The following is a 20,060-nucleotide window of genomic DNA, read 5'->3' as shown; positions in this document are numbered from 1 at the left end:
CTGGCCGATCGTCAAGACGGGCCCATTTCTTAGCGGGATGTCATTCGCATTTTGGTTGTAAACATCGTTGCTGCATACCAAAGGCGGCATTGCGAATTCGTTTTCGTGCACATGTTCCTTTTCAGGCGACTTTGTCGAGGATGCGTCGGCCTCTATAGGCAACAGTGCTTGGCACTGCGCCAGGGGCTCGGTAGCACTAGGCACTGACGCTTTTACTCGTTTGGAAACCGCGACAACGAGCTTCTGATTATCGTGAACCTTTCAAGACTACTTCTAGACCAGCTGTTAGGTAACGTCTTTAAAGCGTTTGGAAATCATATATGAAGAGCCCTGGCAAAGGGATTATTTGTATCTTTCCCAATCCTATTTCAAGACCAGCTTTTCTAATACGTTTTGATGAGCTGTTCTAGATCGTCTGTAGAAAGTAATTAAGCCGGGCATTAGCAGGCATATACGACGTTTTACCAACGAGGTTCTCTTACTCGTGTCTTCTTTAAACCATTTTTATCGTCTCGGATAAACTCTATATAAACCTTATGTGTCTCTTTTGTGCTACCTGGGTTAAGGCGTGGTAGCACTGGGTCGATACGAGACTGACAAGACGCTGACGCCGACGATTGGCCGACTATTCAGCACCGTCTCACTGAGACCATTTGATCATAATAGGCCGACAACAACGCAACCGACGGGTGCGAGTTGTCATATAGCGCGACGGGCTTTCTTGTCGACGGCACTGACAAAATCAGCGTGCCTACCATGATAGCTTGACCGAACCATACGTGACCAGCTGTCGAACCGACAACGCGATAGCTGCAGATCATTCACTTGCATACATATTTATCCACGCTCAAAATGCGTCGACATGCCTTCGAAGTTGAAATGCACAAGCTTCAGACCTCTGGATCTAGCCGTGCACGTGAAGTTTGAGCCACTGTTGATCCTGTTTAGCGAAGGTGGGGTTAGGCCCGACCCCATTGAGTTCGTGCACCCGCTACCGATGTACCTGAACTTAAAGAATAGGCAATCAGGACGAAGGAAACCGCTCTTATAGTTGAGTTGTGACCCTATAGCGATTTGATATCAACTACTCTTCACTTCGCACGGCACGTACGCAGTAAGCGGCAAGCGGCGACACAGCGCTGTGCCAACATATTGTACTTTGGTCACCGATTCCGAACGCTGGCGGTCGCATTCGCGTAGATGGTGGGTCTATGTGTGTTGTTATGCAGGCACATTTCTCAATTCCAGAGATGCACTGCTTACCTCTGCGTCAAAAAAGAAAGAAGAGACAGTGCATTAGGTACAGCAGCATATACTCGCTCAGTTAGCAACGGTGTCAACATTGGCATCCGCGTTTTCACGAGAGAACTACACAGCCTATAAGTGAGGGCGTATGTCGAGCACAGTTTTCTCTAATAATACTCTATGGCAAGCGCAATCTGTGTGTATCATGAAATTAATCAAAAGCGAGAGCCAGTAGTAACCGCCTGTAATATATATGCGTCTGGATCACAGTTGCAGTTGTTTAAGTGGCTCGGCCGCTCATATTGACTCGTCTCAAGGTATAACAACGCGGCTAATATGTGCGAATATGTACGTTTTGCTACGTTTTGAGATTTCAGATCAACGATGCACGGTTTCTACAATATCCGAAGCTAACAGCGATCTGAAGCTGTAGATGGAAACAAATGCACCGCTTTGGCAAATCCGACATGGAAGGCTGCGCTAGAAGGCTTCTTGAATATACGAAATGTTTAGTGAATGTGTAAAAGGAATGCAAAAAGCGATGTGCAAGCGCAGACATCAGCTACAACGAACTTTAAGGCAGCCGCGTCAGCAGACGGAACTTAGCGTGCCTTTGTCGGCCGCATTGTTACCACAACAGCTTACTCGGGCCTTTTCATCCTGTCCATGGGTGAATGACATGCTGCCCCGGAGAACCCATTAATAATTCATCGCGATCCAGGAAACGCACAACCGACGCTCACTCAACATGCGCGCAGATACACAAATCAACCGGCGAGATCCCCGGCACCCTTCCAAAACGTTTCCAGCGGCGTGCGTCAGAGGGCAGCACAGGAACATGAAAGAGGCGGATTGTCTACTAGAGCCTAAGCATTCTTTGCCACCAAAAAGGTCATGGGTAGACCTGCATAAGCTAGGAAAAGGCAAGTAAGCAACACTAAGCAAAAACGAAGCCAAAGCCGAGCCAAATAAAGCTTGCGCTTTAGTAGACAATTCCCAGAATTTCTGTCGTTTTGTTGCTAATGTTAATGTTAATGTTTCCTAATGTTTTCCTAATAAATACAGAAACGCCCGTGCACCTCTACAGATTTGCGCGCACATTAAAAACCCAGGTGGTTCCCATCCACGGCGTGCCTCACAATCATGTCTTGATTTTGACACAGAAAACTCCAGAATGTATGTTCAAATTTCTTTCTTCATGCAGCCGCAGCCGTCGCGCGCTCAGGGTCACGATCTCGTGACTCAGGCACGAAGCATCGCGGCGAGCAGAGCCCACGCAGCCGCAATCATTCACGAAACGTCCGGGAAGGGGCATTGTGGTTAAGCAGAAATTTTACACGTTTCATCACAATTCTAGTCATTTGGTGTTGCATATTTAAAACTTTTGCTGACAAGAAAAGTGTAATGATCTTACTGATAACGGCTCATCTCGAACATTAGTTGCACCAATCTCTAACATGTTTCGCAATCGTCAAGCATGTCTTCCACTATTTTTTTTTTTTGCAAATACCTCATTACGACATTGCAATGCGAATTTTGCAATGCGAATTTTTCTTTTTTGTTTAAGTTAGCATGAGACTACTTGAGTTCAACGCGCTTTCAATCTACCGGAAACCACTAAGAACACATCTCTTTATCAGCGCCAGAGTAGCTACTATGTTATTAAATAGGCGCAGAAACAACAATAAACTTCTATTGTGTCTTTGTACGCACCCCCTTTTCTTTAAATGCGTAAGCGTTTCTATGCCTACCCAACGAGGAAACAAGTCCGTCCACCTGTCAAGTAAAACGATCGCTTTCAATATAGGGCCCGCAGCAGCGAGATGGTTCACCTTCGTGCTGCACTTCAACGCGAACTAAGCGGCGAGAACACAGCGCACGCGAAGCTATCAGCACTCGGCGCACTTTGTCCGCGTCGCAGATCGCTTTCAGGATAGGGCCCGCGCGGCCGCACCATACGCAGCCGCCGCCGAAGTACGGTCGATCACGATTGATAATGGTTCGATGCGGATGGGTAAGGCGCTGAAGCAAGATAACGGCTTATAATGATCGGAACGTCCTCAGCCCGCCTGGCGCCTCCACTTGCCGTAGTTTGCTTGGGTCATCAATTCGTCTTGCGCCGCCGCCCGCAGCCGTTAATGTCGCCGCAGCGCTGCCGTTTATACTGGTCTGATTCAAGTTTCCCAACATTCATAATGACATCATAATGTCATAATAACATCATAATGACACAATGCCTACGCATACTTAGGCAACTCGCAGAGGAGTTTCTGCGTGCTTTCTTGGGTGTTTAGCACTGCAGCTACTTTTTCGGTCAAGTACCAGCAAACCCAAACTTCTCAATTTTCTTCTCTTACATATAAATACGTATGACGCATTTACGAAAAAAAAATATATTGAAAACGTTGATCTAGGCAAAGGTTGTCGCCTGTTTCTGTTACGCGATAGCACTAATTTTCATCGTCGGATGAACCTCGCCCGCGAAATATGCCCGCTACCTCTGCAGGAGCAAAGAAAATATAGTCAGTTAAGGCTAAGCAGACTAAGATACAGGGGTGAACTGCGTTACGGGGAAGGTAATCAAGATTGCTTATCTTGTGAAGGTCAGCACTGCAGCACAGGACTACGTAACTTTGTCAGCTTTGCCCACTAATTTTGTACTGCCTTCTATCAGACATTTCATAACCGCCGCAAGCCTGTGGATCGGGGATGCAAACTCGACGCGAGGTGGGTTAATTCTGTAGTGTTGAAGCCGAACCTTTAAATTCAATGAATCGATAACATACTCTCTTGGTACATCACCTTCTCTTTTTTTTTTTTTACCAAAAGCACAGAAACTGCCTGTTGAAAGTGAAAGATGCACGATCGAGCAAACCTGGTATCTGACCATCAACCATACAATTTACGTTTTCACAATGCGTTCGTGCTTTCCGAGCAGGTTCGACTTGCATCGTGCCGTACCTTATCTAAAGCTGCCGATACATTACTTACTTGCCTTATGTCACATTTGCCACACTATATAGCAAAACACTGCAGTTTTCTGCAATGCCGCTAAAGCAATGCACAGATTAACGCACCGCAGCAACCACCTAATTTTTTTAAAAAGAATAACAACAAACGTCTTTCGTGATATGATTAAAGCGCTGTGTAGGCAGCAATAAAATAGATAAGTCTGGCCATCGGATCGGGGGACTGAATATATGCAACGCGTGCTGAACGCAGACAGCACTACAGCGCAGACACGCTAGCCGAATGCTGCAGTTCATTGTGAAAAAAAAAAAGGGGGGGGGGCACGAGAACGGAACAGCGACCACGAGAAACGAACGCACGAGTGGTGCACTGGTAGCAGACGACACCGTCCGCACTATACGCGTGGTGCCGACGGCAACTCTGCTCAGTTTCGCAGGAAATTGTGTACTGGGGCATTTCGTGCATACTGTGCTACAAATCTGCACACTCGCACTTCAAAAACTCGAGCAAGGCAGGTCGGCCGACAACGTCAAGTTGCCTTCACGTAGCGAGCGCCGACATCAGACGTGAGAGGGCGCCGCTCAAAGATCTCGGCTAGAGTTACTGTATATGGTAGCACATACAGTAACTCTAATCTCGGCTGGTGTACGCGGACGACATAGTGCTGCTAGAGAACAACGCAAGAGATTGACAGAGATTTGAGAACATGTGCGGCAGCGCAGCGATGAGTCTAGGATTTAAGTTTAGCACAGAGAAAATGACATTAAATTATGAGGTTTTACGTGCCAAAACCACGATCTAATCATGAGGCACGCCGTAGCGGGGGACTCCGGAAATTTGCACCACCGGGGGTTCTTTAACGTGCACCTAAAGCTAAGTACGCGAGTGTTTTATCATCTCGCCCCCATCGAAGTGCGGCCGCCGTGGCCGGCATGTAGCACAGAGAGATCGGGAATCTTTAACAAAGTGAGAGCACCCACCAAGATGATCGGAAACTAAATGGGAAGCGCAATGCAGCAGGAATGAAACATAGAACACTGTAGAGCTAAAATAATTACGAGGTTGCGCGAGGAATATGGAAAGGAGTAATGGTGCCAGCGCTAATATTCGCAAATGCAATTCTGTGCTCAAAATCGGACGTCTTGTCGAGAATTGGACGTTAACCAAAGATCGGCAGGCCGGTTGGTTGTGGGGCCCCACTACAAACGAGGCGGTGCAGGGTGACATGGGTTGGGCTTCTTTTGAAGTCAGAGAAGCGCATAAAAAATTGTGTTCAACGAAGAATAAGGAACACGGAGGAAAATAAATGGGCGGCTAAAGTTTACAAATATTTGTACCTCAATATGGTGGATACAGAGTGGAGTAAAGAGTTCGAGGAAGTTGGCATCCAGGTACGGGGCTATTAAAAGTTTACATAAGCAAAGTCATCAAAACGGAAGCGAGATAAACAGATACTGTGAATTGGATGCAATGAATGGAAACAAAATAAACCATGGCGATTTATAAGAATGGGGAAAAGGAAATCAGAAGGGAAAATCTGTACGATAACTGTGAAAGATTGATGGTAAGTATTCGCCCTCTCCGAACCGGAGGGGATGGGGTGACAACAAACCCACCCTGCGTGCAGTTATGGATGGTTCTACTGCTGACCGGCGATATAGTCCACGCCTGATAGACCGCGGACCAGAGGCATGAAACGGGAGGCGACGTAAGAACACATGCTCAATTTAATAATATAAAATCAGGCCAGAGACATGATGAAAAAAAGAATACGCAAGAGCTAAAGCAGTCTTGCAGGAAATAGAGCAGCAGAACCAACTGGCAGCTACACTCTTAGCACGGTAACCTTTACTAAAGGGGTACATTCTCACAGATTTGTGCACCTTTAACTTATAAGTTACAAATCAACCTTTACAAATTTAACTTCTATTAAAGGTAAGAAAGCGTGCACCTCAACTAGAGGTTACAACACTTTAACCTCTAGTATAGGCATACAGTATTGAGTGTCTTTGCCTAAATATAAAGGTTACTTTTACAATATACCGGTTGAACGATTAAAATGTTCACACAAAGCGGCTTGCAGGAGGTGCCAGATGGACACCGTGCTGCGCATGCTCCGTATATAGAGCCGGTGTCGCCTAGCAACGGGGACGCGGCTCTTCTTTCTGCGGTATGTTTCATAAAAGCCCGTTGCTCTGCGCATGCTCCGCCAAGGCAGTTGTCGCCTAGCAACAAAGGTGCGTCTCTTCCTTCTTTCGCGCTTCTTTCTGCTTGCGCCTCTTCTTTCTTGCGCGCTTCTTTCCGCGGCCGGATTAAGCAGTCTACAACCGGGCGCGGAGAAATGTGAGCCTTCGCGGAGGAAGCCCCTCGGCCAGTCCTTTCCGGACGCTGCCTTTACATGCGCTTGCGCTTCGAAATAGTTCACGTGTCCACCTCGTGCGGTTTTCGGAACAAAGGGTGTCGCTGTGTCTCTCTGAACCTAAGTAAGAAAAAAGAAAAAAAAAGAAACATTGCGTTTTGCAGGCAACTTAGACCTTACGGATACCGCAACATCTCTTGTTTGGCCTAAAAAATATTAAGACAAAATGCAGCCTACTACCCCAAAAAGTACAACAAAGGTGACCGCGGGAGCCAGAGAAATTTCTTTACTTTTGAATAGTATATTGTAAGTGACAGACTCATTTTTTCGGGCTACAGTTCTGTAGCTGCTAATCAATAAATGAGGCAAATTTTCGCTTTGCCAACGACAAGTGTTCAGACTTTTGGCTCACGCTGTTGCGGTTTTTATCCTCCTGCACATGCGTTTGTGTTTACTCGGTGGATTGTTCCTAAGGTATCATCTAGCACGCGAAAATGAAAAAAAAATGAATTTCAGCTCACTGATTCTACTTTTTAATTTTTGCGTGCTGAATGATACCCTTGGTACAATCCACACAGTAAACGCAAATGCATGCGCAGGAGAAAAACACAGCACGGGTAAAGGGCCTGAACACTTGCCGTTATTCATAAGCAAAGCAAAAATTTGCTTCATTTATTGCTAATAGCTACACAATTGTACCCAAAAACAGTATGCGTCTGTCACTTGCTATGCCATTCGTAAGTGGAGATCTGTACTCCCGCACTCCTCCTTGTTGTGCTTTGTGATAGCTAGATAATTTTTTGACTAGATATCATTGCAGTCGAAGAGATGTTACGGCTTGCGTAAGTTGCCAGCAAAACGCAGTTTTTTCTTTTCTTTTTTTTTTTGCTTAGGCTGAGAGAGACACAGAGACACCCTTTCCTGTGGAAACTACACGAGGTGGATAGGTGAACTATTTCGAAGCGCAACCACGTGTAAAGACAATGTCCAAAAAGGACTGGCCGAGTGGCGTCCTCCGCGAGGGCTCACGTTTCTCCGGGCATGGTTGTCGGCTGCTTAATCCGACCGCGAAAAGAAGCCCGCAAGAAAGAAGAGGCGCAAGCAGAGAGAACCGCAAAAGAAGGAAATGACGCACCTCTGTTGTTTGGCGGCAGCCGACTCGGTGCACCATGCGGAGATTTGGCCTTTCTGGAACAAAACCCAAGGTGGCGCCTCCCCGTTGCTAGGCCGCACCGGGCTCGTCGGACCATGTAAAGAGCGGGGCCCACATGAAATTCTCTGAAAAAAAAGGAACGCTCAACTGAATGTGGTGTCAAAAGTTTACTTTCATTTAAATCACTTAAATCGTTGTATTTCAGCCAACGAAGGGCTACCATGATACTACTATACTGTATCCCTTGGGATTTCTGACGAAATGAAACTCCCCGTGCGGCACCTTTTGAGCAAATATGTAACGGTAATGTTCTCAAAAATACAGTTCAAAACACAATTTGAACGCCTGAGGAGGAGGCGCCGTTAGCTTGTATAAATAATCTGAGTATAAATTGACAGTTCCACAGGCAGTATAAGGTTAACTTCAGAATGCAACATCTTTATTTGAAAATACAACATAGAATACACCAGAAGTACAGCAGGCCTTGCTGGCACATGACTAGATCTGAAAATTCAACAGAATACTATCACTTGCATCATAACACAGGAATTTTTAAAATCATATCACCGTGTTTCAGCCATGCATGTCGTCAATAACTTCGTGTTAACTGTCCATGTAAAAACTTGTACTGCTGTCAGGAAGCAAGAAAACAAGGCAAATATTAGTATATGAGATTGAAGGAACAAAAACTGGACACTTGTGTTCAGATCCACATTGGACACTACATAAAAAAAGCTTTACACATCAATGTGCAGCATTAGAGCAGGTCAATAAAGACGTTGCCAATGCAATGTAGCCGATACAAAGAATATACAGAGTATTGGCTATAGGTGAACCTAAAAAAGAAGACTGGACCACAAGGCCATGCATGCATGCAGCCCATCTATACCTGAGCAACGTTTCCTTAGTGTTAGCATTGACCACCACTGGCATCAAAAGACAACTTGTTGCTCTTACAAACATCAGACAAAGCTTAACCAGGAGATGTGCGAAGTGCTGGCTTGTGGGCCAAATGACAAAAGGCTGGAAGTGGTGATGCTTACAGCATAGTGAACTCTCAGTTTAGATCCTTTTGACAATGCAAACGTGAACATTTTCTATTAAAATTACTACATGACACATTTTACTGTCTAGCTAACAATATCAAGGATGGGATTCAAACTTCTTGAATGCACTACCTATTTAAAATAAATATTGAAAAAGGTCATTTGGGCACTGCTATGCAGAGTACTGCACAATTACTCTATCATCTAGAGGCTGGCAGTTAGAATAACTCAGTGACAAAGAAAGGCCGCCATAATTCACATTGCACGAATTTAAGAATTTTGAGTAGCTAAATAAAATACTTGTGCACAATGCTAAATGCCACTTGCATGAATGGATGTATTACCTCAGTAATTTTCAATAAAACAGTTATAGAAAGGCATGCAACTGTAATGCACAAAATGATGCATCTGTTCACCACCTCCTGGCAACAAGTGAACATTAATGCAAGGTGAAAATTGTTAACTAGACTTTGAATCAAATCACATTCTTTTTCTTCAGAAGAGCAAAGAAACACTTCAATCTGTTATTTATGAGCCCTCTAGGCACAACATTGCTGGGAAGCACAAGTTTCTGCATCAGCGCCAGGAATGGTGCAAATGCATATGGATAATCGAGGTTCTTGATGTAGTAGGTTAAAATACAATAAATTACAGCTAGCTCCAGGCTGCCGTTCGAGACCCAAATTATTTCTTGCCTGCTGCCAGCATAAACACACGTTTGCTCGCTGCATGTGTAGACGTGGGGAGCTGCAATCTGGATATCACCACTGGGCAGTGGAGCCTACAAGGACACTTAGAGCCTATAAACATTCGCCTATCAAACATTAAATATGCACAGCATAATGTGAACTGACGAAGTAAAATTTATCAAAAACGTGCAGTACTGCAGATGCAGAGCACAACTCAACCCGAAAGAGCCCAACCATTCTAAATCAAGGAAAATTAGAACTGGCTCACCTTTAGCTCTCATTAAAGCATGCAGGAAAAAGCAATGAAATGTTATTTTACCGAAAGTAATCAGTATAATACCAATTTTCGTTTGTTTGCTCAACTATATACAACTGAAATCTCACTAAAGGATACTACTGTTTAGCGCGTAATTATGCCCTGTTCCCACAAGATACGCATTAACGAGATTTCACCAGGTAAATTGGTGCAGCATCGCACACTTTATGAGCTGGCTGTGTGCACGTTCCATCCGGCAGGATGTCTCTTACGGTTTTTGCTTACCTCAACTTTATTAACTTTGAAATGCAATAAATCACATTTAAATTAAATTGTTCAATATAAATTAACAATTTCGTTCTAATTTCATTAATTTGCTCCTTCTCTACATTCTGTGCCTTCATGTGTTAATTATGGTGCAGTCTAGCTAAGCGGAAGTAGTGAATAAAAAATAACACCAAAATACTACCATACCTCAATTTACGCGCATATAAAGTATGAGCAATGCCTCCATCCTTAGTATTATTTCAGGGGAAGAAAATCTAAGGCGACAACATTAAATCGTGTAATGATGCTCCGCTCGACTCGCACCACTGACCAATACAAATGATAATGCTACAATATAAGTACTGAACAGGAACACAGATGTGAGTAAAAGTAATCACAAGGTGAATGCAGAGAGCTTTCTGGACGATATGTGAAAAGTTTACAAATGAGTGTAATATTTAGTATCGTTACATTTGAGATGTTTTCCTTATGAACTAGTAAATTATATTTCACATCAACTACCTTGGCCACATTCAGTATCGCGGATCTCTTTGTCCATGGCAACCACTGGGCTGTCAAGTGGGGGCTCTTGCACATGGGACTACGGTGCGGAGTCTGGAACAAAAAAGTGAAAACAAAGCACCCAATAAAACCAATTCTTTCCTGTATGCGCTATGCATTTACCTTTAGAGCAGCCAGGTTGTGATTCTTGCACAGGCATTCAGGCCGATTCATTTTCTATGGAGGCACCAACTGGGACAGTCCTCTCTAAAGCAAAAAAAAAGAAAAAAGAATATATATAGATCCCACGCACTGTGGGAATCAATGCAAGCAAAGCTTTCTGTGCTGTTTGCGTTCAGTGGCAATATTTGGCGGTGATGTTGACGGCCTACGACAGTCGTGATGCGATGTTAAATGTTACCTTACGTGCACCACTTGTGTTTGCCTACGTAGTACACCAAACAGCGAGGCGTGTTTGCTCGAGGCATTGTTGTGCGCCATTGTTCGTATGCTGCAAGCAATTTAGCACTGCCATTCTTCACACGGGCGCATGGCATCGTGGCTGAAATGTTTATTTGCTCGACAGCCGCTTGCGTGTTGTCGTCTTGACGCTGCGTGTTGTCGTCTTGACGCTGCGGTACTGTGTGCAGCTTTGCGTCTGCACGCCTGCATCAGTTGTCATCATGTACAAACTTGCAGGGTGTTTATTTTTCAGAAATAGCAGAAACGTGCCGTTTCATTCTTAAACTAACATTTTTTACAGTTTCTCCGCAACTGTTGCCATGTCTAGTAGCGACTCTTCTTTTATTTAGGCGACCCCAAATGAAGCATGCTTTCTGGTGGCGTCTTTCCATTCTTCCACATCATACTATGTATGCAAGGCGCCACGAGCGAATATCAACTATTATTCATCCGTTTGGTGAGGGCGTTGGCTTTACAAATTCTCTGTAGTATCTTTCCATTGACTATCTCCCCTCTGGAAATTTGCACGTGAGTACAAAAGCGCTGCAGCTTCTACAATGCTTATACCGCAGGCTAACGCGTAATTACAGCGCTCCAGAGGTAATTGTGTCGATGGCCGAGGAGTTTCAGAGGACATTGTGACGACTAAAGAACTCCAGAGGGCATTGTGGCGACGCCCGCGCAGTTCTTGCTGGAAAGGGCTCACAGACGTCACTCCCGCGTCCCTACTATGTACAAGTACAATGTAATTTCTCGTACACTGCGTACATTATGTACATTACGTACTCAACCACTCCCCGACGCCGCGTGCAGGTCAGCGACAGCAGCAGCAGTGGAAAAGCCGAAGGAAGAGGCAAAAAAAGCTTCGCTTTAAAATATTTGATACACTAGGCAATCAAAAAAGCTTTGGCCAACATTCCACATTATACTAACCATATTGCACTGAGGAGACTAGATGTGCAAGCTTCCACAGTTTCATGTGACACTGAGGCCTCGAACAGCGGTGCCTGGCACATTGCATTGCACCTTTGCCTCGGCTGCATTTTTCGTTTCTGAAATTATAGACGCAACGATACGACATCATTAGTGTTCACAAAGTAATGCAGAGCGCATTGCAGAGCTGTAGGCAAAAAAAAAAGACGCGTACATAAGCAAAATTCGTGCGAAAGCTATACAACATTTATTCTCTGAAACAACGCTGTATATAATTATACATCATTGTGCGAAATTGGAATGCAAGTTGTAAGAGAAGGGGTGACGTTGCGGTAAAAAGAGAATTGCGTATTCTTCGCAGTTAGTCAATGCTAACCACCGATTCTTATGTTAAATTACTGGCCCGTTTGACTAAAAGAAAATAAAAAAACACGCATTTTTACCCAAAAAGCGAAGCACTAATAGCGATAGCAAAGCATTAGACCACTACTCAAACTAAGGTACGTAGTTTTACCTGCCGTAACAGTAATCATTAGCTTACCAATAACCATGGTGTCACGCGAGCACAGGCATTAATGAACATATCTCATTTGACGACCGCGAACAATCGCTATCAAGTTGACTTGAAGAACGCAGAGGGGAGCGAACATTTGTTTTGTTGCTCCCTTAAACGCGTCTCCGAACTTTTGAGATTACGCTACCTCCAGCACTACTCGCACCGAAAGAAAGCAGAAATGCAACCACGAACCGCCTCGGCTTGCCCGACCTCTGCACACACCGCAGATTACCTCCAGGCCAGTGCGCGGGCAGTCACGCACCACCACAGCATGGCTAACGGAGGGTGCACGAGGCGAGTTGTGCAATACTGAACGATTTCTGTCAAGTACATCAGCACAAAGTACGGCGTCAGTACAAGAAACGTATTGTTGAGGTCATTTAGTTGCCCTGACACAACTCATCCCGCCGACAAGCTCAATATTTTAGAAAGGTCTAATCCAATATTTGCACAAAATGACAACATGACAACATCGAATTTAGCTCAATGTAAATCGAAGAGCATAAAGAAGCAAACATATCAACAATAACCTTTTTCAGAAACACTTACGCGAAGCGAGAGCATGCATCATGTCAAATGTTGAATTGCGAACTATAAAGAATTCACGTACTATCCACCCAAAAATAATTTAAAGCAAAAGTTCTGCTTACCGAGATCACATATTTTTCCGTGTGCATTTGGGACGTGGTCACAATAGTCACACCTCACCAGGTTGTCACTTTCCGACAGGCGCAGAATGGTGTATCGCTTGCACTCACAACCCGGCTCGTTGCAGCGACCGCGCAACACACCGAAAGGGTCTCTGCTGCACAAAGGCATGAGGGTGCAGCGGATCGCGCAAGTTCCCAGTAGAAGCGGTAATAACTACTGCAGGCTACAAGTGGTGGCAGCACACAATGGTGATCGGATGGTATCCAAACAAGTCAAATATAATGGCCGTCTCAGAACGACAACAACGACAGGACGACAGCGCGCTAACCACTCCCGCCGGCTCCGAGCCTCCCGCTCCCGCTTAAAATCTTCCCAGCGTGCAACTCGAGCTATCTCGATTGGGCCGAGGAGGAGAGATGATAGCACCGTGGATGGCCGCGCTCCGGTGTGGCTGATGCCTGCTCGCTGCCGCCATGTTAGAAAAAGGCACTTAGAGGCACAAGCAAAAATGAAAAAAAAATGAAAACAAGCAATGAATTACAGAAATAAATGTCAGAGGTGCCAGTGATGTTATTGGTGTGATGGTGGAAGCATTTCGTGTTTGGACAGTGGTAAAGATTTCATTTCTCAGTTGGCGGCTTCACACATTTAACGCTCTTTTCATCTGTCTATGTCTACTAAAAAAGACAACGGAGCGGACGGCGCTCGCTTGTATGTGAGTGTAGCGGCATCCTGTTCATTTCACTGAACGTTTGGCGCGTTTCGTGTCTGCTGTAACTTAAATTTGCGGTCGTTGTAATGCCAATCTTCGGCACAGCTTATAATGCCCAAAGAAAGTTGGCAGTGGAATCAGTTGCTACAAGTTTTTAAAACATCCTAAGTGCAATGCAGAATGGTTCGCCGACATGTAGGTTGTTTATTTCAAAGCAGTTACGCCGGTCGCGTAGCGCGTACCGCATCCCCAGCTCCCTCGCCGCGCGTTTATACTTCAGTACGCACGCTGCCTAGCTGGTACCGCGTGTCGGCATGGTTTTCTTAGGCATGCGCTTCTTGCACACTAACTATTAACCTCATCTTGAGCGCTTATGGTTGAATTAAGCATGGGAAATTTTTGGTTGACAGCAGCAAGGCAGTGCAGGGAATGAAACGAACCCGGTTAAAGGCAGAAAATGTATGCAGACAACTGAAAGGTTCTGAGCAGGGACATTTTAGTAGACAAGTTGAATTATATTGATATGTGATAGAACCATTCAATGTTTTCAACAACCTTTTACTGAAAGACCCAACACGTTCGTGTGCTTTTCTTCTGCTGTTCTTCCTCGCCTCGTACATGAATTTTGTTAAAACATATTCATTTTTTCTAAAGAAACTCGCCCGCTATTGTTTCTCGTGTTGAAATACCGATGTTCCATGCCTGTCTCATGGTGGCTAGAATGCGTGCGAGAGCAGGGGGCTTCCGTCACGTTCGACCACTGGGTTTCGGCAGGCAGTGCACGCCACATCATTCGATGACACAGTCTTCGTTGCTGATATTTCAAATAAGGCTGTGTGCCAAGTATGGAGGGTCGTCAAAGAACAGCGCGCAGATGAACTTGCAAGTGCGATCATGCCTTGATTTATTTTTTGGTTTTAAATCGTGAAAAATGTAACTGCTTGGCTGACAGAAATTAAGACCGAATACAGCCCGAACTGCCGAAGTCCTACGTTTGTAATAACCAGATCATAAATGCAGAGCACGAACACATTAGGATACATTTATCAGCAAACGTCCAATCCATCATGTAGGTCTCCTCACTGATGCGCTGCAGTGTTCTTTAGAGGTTAAAATCTAAAGGTTACAAGGCGCTTTGCGCTGAATTAACCTTTAAATCCGTCAATTTTGACTCTTGTAACCTATAGATATATATATACGTAACAACATTTAATTAAAACATCAACATATTTCGCATGTAACCTTTATTTTATAAGTTACTCGTGATTACAGGTTACCATAAAAGGTACCGTGCTAAGAGTGTACAGCTGATGCTGCCTGGGTGAAAGGTAAAGAAGCATATGCGGCCATTGTACCAAATTATGAAGGAAAGGTGCAAGACGCTATCACTATTTTTACCAAGGACCCCATGGTGGCGGAACAACCGGCAATTGCTCTAGCCATCAGGTGTAATAAGGGGGCCTGCATTTACAGTGATTCGAAATCCGCTATATATTGTTTTGATAAAGGATATGTAGCTGGAATTGCAGCAAAATGTTTTTGAAAGCATTGGGATTATGAGAACTGAAATCCGAGGTTTCCTGCGCATATGAGGAAAGTGGACGAGACTCGGGTAAACCTCAATGAGGTTGCTCATGACTTGCCACGACGACTTGCTAACCATGGCAGTCACAACCGAGCCGTTCACCATCAAGCCAGTGAATCTAGAGATCATTTATTAACTTACAAGGACATAACCAAACATTACTATTTAGGACACAGGCAATTCCGATTGTAATAGGAAACATTGATTGCGCTTTCTAGACAATCACATGTAAGAAGACAGGACACATGTGGTTGTCTAGAAAGCGCAACCAATGTTCCCTATTACAATGAACCAACTTGCCCAACAACGCATCCTGCCAATTCCGATTGCCACATTCAAACTGAACAGGGCTCAGGCAGTCTCAGTTCGCTTATTGCAAACAGGTACCTAACCCACGCCGTACCACATTAATAAAATATATCCAGAGAGGGCGATTAAGCTGGAATGCAACGATTGTAATGGCATCATTGGAATCGGACATATGCTGGCGGGTGTCCCGCGACTCTCCCCAACCTCGTTGAAGAATGGACACAGTGGGAAGAAAGGATTCGAAGCCCATTGTTTGAAGACCAACTAAGGGCCGTCCAGAGGGCCCATGATGTCGCTGAAGGGCTTGGCCTGACAGTGCCAACGTGGGAGCGGCCCGCCTTAAAAAGTCGAGCCTCCAGACCTCATTACAATCAAAGCTTTCACACACACACCGAAGCACTGATGCGCTTCTTCAAGGCAACTTTTGTAGACGAGCGCTTGTCATATACGTGAGTGAACATTCATTGACTCGCACGCTGAATCTCCTTATCTTTTTTTCTCCCTGTCCACGCGTAAGGTAGCCAACCGGGCACGACGTGGACTAACCATACCTGCCTTTCCTGTTTTATCTTTTTCTCTGGTCATACAGACAATGCCAGCGTGATATGTATATGCCGTTTAAAGCAAGCGGAGAGTTCGAATAGACCGACGTCGTTAAGCCGGCCACAAAGAAGCACTGCCGTCGCCTGCTCGTGGCGCGGGAAACTCGGTCGGGGGCACAAGCGGTGCGTCGGCCGATGCGCGTCGATTTCTCGAGCCTCGAAATTCTTTGGCGCGGTGCAATCGCCAGGTCTTGTATACGGCTAGGAAATAAACAGTTGTTTCGTTACGAAGATGTGTCACGTTGGTTCCAGACTAAGTACGTATTCCACGTTCACGTATGTGAATCGTGGAGATTTTGCTCCATAGAACTTTGCTATCGAGCTGGGCTTTCCACGACCAGTCGATATTCCGTGTGCAAGATAAGAAAGTCAGAAAACAACATTCACACTATTACCTCGGTCCCTGCTGAGTCGGGCCCAGACCTATGCCTACAACAGCCGCTCTATTCTCAATTGTATTTATTCTCGTAATGCTGCCGTCGAACCAGAAGGGGGTCGCAGTGTCTTAGTGTGGCGCCGCGGGCGCGTTGGCTAAAGATATCCCATCAATAATATTATGTAGCATTCCGGTGCGGCTATGACACTGCGCGCAATAAAAAATTTCTTCTAAAGTTGTATATAAGTAACTACAGGTTGCTGCCGGCAACCTTAGAAACCCTTCAAAATTCGCAATGTCCAACACCCAGTATATACGGTGGTTTACTATTTTCCTTCCATAAAGTCAGTCTCCATGTGCACTGATCCCAGCATTGTCCAAGCCGCCGTAAGCTTTGCAAACTGTCTTTCGCTAAGGCTAGTTTAGAAATATGAAAATGATCTTAGGCTTATGTAGCGGAGCGATACCTCTCCCGTATGCCCGATGAGACGTTGTTCTCACTGCGCGTTGATAATACGGTGCACCGACTACACGTACTCCGAGGCGGTCGACGAAACTTGCTGGACTGCCACGCGAGGAGCAGCATTGGCGCCGCAGCAACATTTTCGCCTGCCCCGTTCTCAGCTCGGACTATCACTGATGTGCGTTTCAGTACCAAAGGCGTCCTTTCCCACTCTTGCTGGCCTGCCTATGCGACCAAATTCCCACGCGTTAAACACCCGAGTCGGCCACGGCTGCTCGAAACATATTTATTTGTCCCTCTCACTACAATCGAACACCTGCCCTGAATGCGCAAGTGTGGAAGCTCGTTTCCACCAGGCTCGACGGCACTCGACGAACTCCGCCGCCGTCTCCCGCGTCCTCAAGACGCCCGCTGTTGTCTTCCATCGGCTCGTTATTGGTGACGAAGGCCGGCCGAATGCGTTGAACCTTTTCCGTGGGCCACTTCCTCATTGGCGGTCGTGTGCTCCGAACAATCGGCGTTGCATAGCAACACCGGGAATCGGGCGCCAGAAAGCGGCACTATTTTTTTTTTATTCCCGCACAGCGGAGCCTCTAGTGCGGGGCATGCGTCGCCCCCCTTCGCGAGGGTCGACCCGCGAAGGAAACGCGGATCTCCGAGTGACCGCGTAACGACGTTATGTGCAGGCATCGGTTAATTATATACACAGGCTCCTTCGTTTTCGCAAAGAACCCGATAGGGCCCCGATTTTTGCGCCCCGAACAAAATTCGGGAAAATCAGGTTTAACCCGATTTGTCCCTGACGTTTTCTCATCCTCAAATAATATATCAAATGCGACAAAAACAAATACATTGAAAGTGGACTGGAAAACGGCGCCGAGGCAGCTAACTGGTTGAATCAGAATCAGAAAATCAGTTTATTCAAACGGCTAATCAAAAATACATGTGAATCATCTGGGCCCTTAGCCTTCTCGGCTAGACTTGGGCCCATGCAGGAAGTGCGAAAAAATAATTATAGCGAGACAACTCAGTATTTTACACAGGATTCACGTAACAGCAGTTATACGACAGTTATACACAAAGGCAGGCGAAATGCTCAAGAAATTATACAATAGTTCGGAGGACAACATAAAAAACAAAAAAGTAAAAAATAATAATAAAAAATAAAAGGAAGAATGCATCAAAGAGAAAACACAGACTTATAGAGGAGTCGAATATTGCTGGCTTCGGAAAAATTTTTTTATATCGGCGATTGAGAATTGACCTACTTTTAAGTTAGCAGGCAGCCAAATTTTAGCAGTGGCATAGGCGATAGTTCTTTTACCATACACATTATTAACAGCTGGAAGGTTAAATCGACAACTGAAAAAATTTCTAGTTGGACGGGATGGATATACAAAAACAGATGATGATAGTGGGATGTTATGGTTTAGTATATGTATAACCACACAAGCTAGTTTGAAATCCCGCATAGCAAAGAAAGGTGTAATGTCTAAGTGACGAAATAGCGGAGCGGATCTATCTGTGTGTTTACTATGTGTTATTATTCGAAGTGCTCTTTTTTGTAAAATTACTATTTGATTTAAGTACGTGTTATACGTAAGTCCCCAGGACTCCACGCAGTAGGTCATATTGTTTTGAAAAAGGCAATAATACAAAATTTTTAATGTGCGAAGCGGGAAGAACTTTCTAGCTTTAATTAGGATAAAGCAAGCCCGTCTCAATTTACTGCTTACTCGAATTATGTGAGGATTAAAATTGAAAGCTGAATCTAGTGTTATACCAAGATATACCTGTTGATCGACTCGTTCGAGGGGGTTTGCGCCTATTCGTAACTCATTTAAGCTATATGAATTTGAGTATCGAACGCGCGATGCGAAGACGTGGGATCGTTCCCCACCTGCGGCAAGTTGTACTTTCATCCACTCTCGTTTCCATTAATTTATCACTTATTTAATTCAATTAGTAAGTATAAGTAATTTCCCCTATGTTGTCCTTGGCGTCATTGTTAGCTTAATTCTTATGATACGATCAATAAAAATTGGGCCCCTCGGTTAAACCCCTTTCTTCTCGTATATTAAATGCGACTGTCACAAAACTAATAAATGCTGCCAAACTTTTGTGAGCGAGTGGTTGGTTAAGGTATATCATAGTATTAATAATATATTAATATACAAATCTCGCATATGCCTCGTTTTCCAGCAATAACCGGCATATATAAATATATATTCAGCTCCTATACCGCCGTTGTGTGAACGAAACTTTATTGCTCTTTTTGTTAGTAGCCGCGTTTTATTGCCCACAACAGTGGTGCATTGCATTGCACTTCCCTCATGTCACATATGATGTCACGTGCCAGTCTGTGAACACCAGAATTCGTAAAAATGCCCCAAAAAAAGAAAATTACAACAACAAGAGAGGGATGGGGGATAGCACGCTTACAAGCTTCCTCTGGGTGGCTACGCGCATACTTTATTAACCTTTAGCCGCAGTACACAAGCAGCTGCAACCTTGCAAAAGCAGAGAGTGACAACATTGTTTCCAGATCAGCGACATGGTCAGCTGAAAAGCTTTCGGCTGCTCGAACGTGTTTGATCTGCGTAAACTTACTCGCGGCATACTCCAATACTTCCTGAATCTTGCCACTTCGGAGAAAGCGGCTTAGGTGCCATCGCAACCTCTTCTCAGCGTGAATTTTGTTGCAATCGTGCGCCGCCTCTATCTTTGAACAGCTTTAAAGCATTTACGCGAACAGAATCTATTTTTCGTAAAACTTGGTGCAACATTCGGAAAATTGTAGAGCAATCCAAACGTTGCGAAAAATTCGGAAGACGCATGATGTAATTCAAGCTGCGGTAACGCGCTAGGAAGCGAAATAACGCAGCGCTGACGTTGCTTTGCTTTCCGAACGGTAGCCGTGGCATT

The 20,060-nt window shown here is 44.9% G+C and overlaps 1 protein-coding gene and 1 long non-coding RNA gene across 2 annotated transcripts in view; both read right to left on the bottom strand.

The window, feature by feature from the left end:
* Positions 1–20,060, bottom strand: part of LOC135920164 (major facilitator superfamily domain-containing protein 6) — a 58,455-nt gene that overhangs the window by 17,376 nt on the left and 21,019 nt on the right. The window lies entirely within an intron of this gene.
* Positions 6,068–13,693, bottom strand: LOC135920172 (uncharacterized). Its single transcript, XR_010570187.2, has 6 exons — positions 13,088–13,693; positions 11,882–12,000; positions 10,670–10,753; positions 10,508–10,600; positions 7,710–8,358; positions 6,068–6,694 (listed from the first exon to the last, which is right to left on the bottom strand). It is a non-coding gene; the product is annotated as an uncharacterized lncRNA (long non-coding RNA).

The sequence above is a fragment of the Dermacentor albipictus genome, chromosome 3, assembly GCF_038994185.2.
Source record: "Dermacentor albipictus isolate Rhodes 1998 colony chromosome 3, USDA_Dalb.pri_finalv2, whole genome shotgun sequence".
Taxonomy (NCBI): Eukaryota; Metazoa; Arthropoda; class Arachnida; order Ixodida; family Ixodidae; genus Dermacentor; species Dermacentor albipictus.
The sequence above is the reverse complement of the archived record's forward strand: the minus strand, read 5'-3'. Positions and strand labels throughout refer to the sequence as shown.